The sequence below is a fragment of the Oryzias latipes genome, chromosome 15, assembly GCF_053564925.1.
Source record: "Oryzias latipes strain Hd-rR chromosome 15, Olatipes_Hd-rR_3.1".
Classification (NCBI taxonomy): Eukaryota; Metazoa; Chordata; class Actinopteri; order Beloniformes; family Adrianichthyidae; genus Oryzias; species Oryzias latipes.
The window spans coordinates 32,825,126-32,829,545 of NC_136251.1; the positions used below are offsets into that span (position 1 = coordinate 32,825,126).

General features: G+C 50.9%; 1 long non-coding RNA gene across 1 annotated transcript; it reads right to left on the bottom strand.

The window, feature by feature from the left end:
• Positions 1-1,440: 1,440 nt before the first annotated feature.
• Positions 1,441-3,648, bottom strand: LOC144984234 (uncharacterized). The gene is made up of 3 exons (XR_013647990.1): positions 3,453-3,648; positions 3,120-3,234; positions 1,441-1,532 (listed from the first exon to the last, which is right to left on the bottom strand). It is a non-coding gene; the product is annotated as an uncharacterized LOC144984234 (long non-coding RNA).
• Between the last annotated feature and the right edge of the window lie 772 nt (positions 3,649-4,420).

The following is a 4,420-nucleotide window of genomic DNA, read 5'->3' on the forward strand; positions in this document are numbered from 1 at the left end:
CGTACGTTGGATAAAATCACATACGGCAGCTGCTCCAGGATGACGACCCTTCTGATCTGCTCTTCGGTGCGTCACTCTGGTCGGATCCAGCAACGGCAAAGGCCCCTCAGTCGGCTACACGTCCCCGCCGGCCTCTCCCCGGATGGGACCCCAACAGAGCGAAAACCGCCGACAACAAGTCTCTGGCGACATCTCAAGCCTCACCCGGAGTGCTCCATTCATCCGTTTGTAGACGTGGGCCCGCCCCTTGTCCATCGCCGTGCAGGCCTCCAACGCCTGGGTAGGCAGTAGTGGGACTGGGCGGTATGCCCATCTAGCCTGCGGCCATCTCCGTGTCCTGGCAGTCCGCCGCTTACCAGAAAGGGGCTGCAAGTTGGGGATAGATTCTTCCAAATGTTGAACTGCTGGAACGTTGCTGTCCTCCCGCTCTTGCCGTCCACGAAATGTGCTGCTCATCATGGACGCCAAATCGGACGCCAAAAAGTCACTTCCTGGGCCCTTGGCCCGGTCTGATGCACTGGGGGGTGGCACCCGATTCCACCCCCTCTTCCTCAGAGGATAAACCGCACCACGGATGAGATGAACTTGAGTGAGTTGGAAATGGAAAAGCTTTTATTACCGACTCACCTCAGAAATGATGCTTCCTTTGTGCTCTTGCTGTCCATGTAGTCTGCTGCTCATCATGGACGGCGAATCGGACGCCAAAAAGTCACTTCCCGTGTCCCAGACCAGGCTTGATGCACTGGATGAATAGAATAGAGTAGATTAGAACACAGCCACATTTAAGCTCTGCTTCAGCAAAAAAGTCATAATTCCATAACGAATTTTGGAAAAACTTAGAGAAGAACCTTCTAAAATTTGTCTTTTTTGCCCCGAATGTTTTTAGAAAAACATTTAGTAAACTAAAGAGAAAAACGAAAACATCAGCCCAGCGGCCAAAACAAGAAATAAAGAACTTACAGGTTGAAGATCTTCCTGAAGTAGTTTAGAAATTGACTCATTGGGAAGCGTTGCACTTCCAAACCTCCTTTGCTCTGCCATCTTTCAGGATTCTGACTGGACGTAGTGCTACACCAGTAACGTCTTTGTTCTGTTCTTTGTGTAATTGAGGTCCAGTTCATTTTCCTGAACAAGTGCCGGATTTCCAGCAAGGAATTCTGGGAAGTAAAGCAGAATTAGATTAGAGCCACATTCAAGCATTTCAACGCAAATTAAATTTGCCAGCAAACACAAAGCAAATTAAATTCGCAACGCAAATAAGATTCACAAAAGCAATGCAAATAAGCTTTTCAATGCAAACGCCACTCAAATGATATTCTAAATTAAAACGCATTGAAAATGATTTTCACCCCGAAAATGCATTGAAAATGAAATTTGCATTGAAAATACAATGAAAGTGCTCTTTTTCTGGAATAAAAAAATGAACGTTCTCACCTTGGCTCCTCTGCTTGCTTTATTTCCATGAAGGACCCTCCTGGTGTCAGATTTGGGATTACAGATGGCCAGCCGCAAAAAGGTGGAGAAGCAGAGGTCTGGGGATGAGAAGGACACTACATCAAGCTCAGCCCCTCCGTTTTGCATTCCAGCCTCTGAGTTGGATCCGGGTGCCCCCCCCCCCCAGTGCATCAGACCGGGCCAAGGGCCTGAGAAGTGATTTCCCGGGTCCTATTCGGCCTCCATGATGAGCAGCAGATTTCGTGGACGGCAAGAGCGGGAGGACAGCAACGTTTCAGCGATGCAACGTTTGGAGGCTTCTATCGCCTACATGCAGCCCCTTTCTGGTTGGCTGCGGACTTCCAAAACGCGGAGAAGGCCGGAGGCTGGATGGGCATACCGCCCGGTCCCACTGCTGTCTACCCAGGCATTGGAATCCTGCACGGCAAGGGACTAGAGGCGGGCCCACGTCTACAAACGGATGAATGGAGCCCTCCAGGTGAGGCTTGACATGTCGCCAGAGACTTGTTGTCGGCGCTTCCGCTCTGTTGGGGTGCCATCCGTGGTGAGGCCAGTGGGAGCGTATAACCGAATGAAAGGCCTTTGCCTTTGCTGGATCCGACCAGAGAGACGCACCGAAGAGCAGATCAGAAGGGTCGTCATCATGGAGCAGCTGCTGCATGTGCTTTCATCCGACGTAGGGACATTAGTGAAGGAGCTCGAGCCAGAGGGGGGCCCTGCTGATTCCTGGCTTGCCCTGCAGTGCATCAACGTTGGACGAGGCGCCTCTGTGGAGCTTTCTGGTTGGGAAGGACGTAGTGCCAGCGCGGTGGCGGATTGCCGGTCCGGATTCCAGCACATCGTCAATCTCGCAGGAGGGGGATCTGCGAAATTGAGGATGTAAAGCAATCCGGACCGGCAATCCATTACGGCGCTGTCACCACGTCAATCCCCACCAGACAGCACCGCAGAATCCCCTCATTCGACATTGAGTCACGGCATGGAAAGCCGGGCACCAGCGAGGCCTCCCTCTTGCTCGTGCTCCTCCACCGACATCCGTACGTTGGATAAAATCACATACGGCAGCTGCTCCAGGATGACGACCCTTCTGATCTGCTCTTCGGTGCGTCACTCTGGTCGGATCCAGCAACGGCAAAGGCCCCTCAGTCGGCTACACGTCCCCGCCGGCCTCTCCCCGGATGGGACCCCAACAGAGCGAAAACCGCCGACAACAAGTCTCTGGCGACATCTCAAGCCTCACCCGGAGTGCTCCATTCATCCGTTTGTAGACGTGGGCCCGCCCCTTGTCCATCGCCGTGCAGGCCTCCGCACGCCTGGGTAGGCAGTAGTGGGACTGGGCGGTATGCCCATCTAGCCTGCGGCCATCTCCGTGTCCTGGCAGTCCGCCGCTTACCAGAAAGGGGCTGCAAGTTGGGGATAGATTCTTCCAAATGTTGAACTGCTGGAACGTTGCTGTCCTCCCGCTCTTGCCGTCCACGAAATGTGCAGCTCATCATGGACGCCAAATCGGACGCCGAAAAGTCACTTCCCGGGCCCTTGGCCCGGTCTGATGCACTGGGGGGTGGCACCCGATTCCACCCCCTCTTCCTCAGAGGATAAACCGCACCACGGATGAGATTAACTTGAGTGAGTTGGAAATGGAAAAGCTTCCATTTCCGACTCACCTCAGAAATGATGCTTCCTTTGTGCTCTTGCTGTCCATGTAGTCTGCTGCTCATCATGGACGGCGAATCGGACTCCAAAAAGTCACTTCCCGTGTCCCAGGCCAGGCTTGATGCACTGGATGAATAGAATAGAGTAGATTAGAACACAGCCACATTTAAGCTCTGCTTCAGCAAAAAAGTCATAATTCCATAACGAATTTTGGAAAAACTTAGAGAAGAACCTTCTAAAATTTGTCTTTTTTGTCCCGAATGTTTTTAGAAAAACATTTAGTAAACTAAAGAGAAAAACGAAAACATCAGCCCAGCGGCCAAAACAAGAAATAAAGAACTTACAGGTTGAAGATCTTCCTGAAGTAGTTTAGAAATTGACTCATTGAGAAGCGTTGCACTTCCAAACCCCCTTTGCTCTGCCATCTTTCAGGATTCTGACTGGACGTAGTGCTACACCAGTAACGTCTTTGTTCTGTTCTTTGTGTAATTGAGGTCCAGTTCATTTTCCTGAACAAGTGCCGGATTTCCAGCAAGGAATTCTGGGAAGTAAAGCAGAATTAGATTAGAGCCACATTCAAGCATTTCAACGCAAATTAAATTTGCCAGCAAACACAAAGCAAATTAAATTCGCAACGCAAATAAGATTCACAAAAGCAATGCAAATAAGCTTTTCAATGCAAACGCCACTCAAATGATATTCTAAATTAAAACGCATTGAAAAAGATTTTCACACCGAAAATGCATTGAAAATGAAATTTGCATTGACAATACAATGAAAGTGCTCTTTTTCTGGAATAAAAAAATGAACGTTCTCACCTTGGCTCCTCTGCTTGCTTTATTTCCATGAAGGACCCGCCTGGTGTCAGATTTGGGATTACAGATGGCCAGCCACAAAAAGGTGGAGAAGCAGAGGTGTGGGGATGAGAAAGACACTACATCAAGCTCAGCCCCTCCGTTTTGCATTCCAGCCTCTGAGTTAGATCCGGGTGCCCCCCCCCAGTGCATCAGACCGGGCCAGGGCCTGAGAAGTGATTTTCCGGGTCCTATTCGGCCTCCATGATGAGCAGCAGATTTCGTGGACGGCAAGAGCGGGAGGACAGCAACGTTTCAGCGATGCAACGTTTGGAGGCTTCTATCGCCTACATGCAGACCCTTTCTGGTTGGCTGCGGACTTCCAAAACGCGGAGAAGGCCGGAGGCTGGATGGGCATACCGCCCGGTCCCACTGCTGTCTACCCAGGCATTGGAATCCTGCACGGCAAGGGACTAGAGGCGGGCCCACGTCTACAAACTGATGAATGGAGCCCTCCA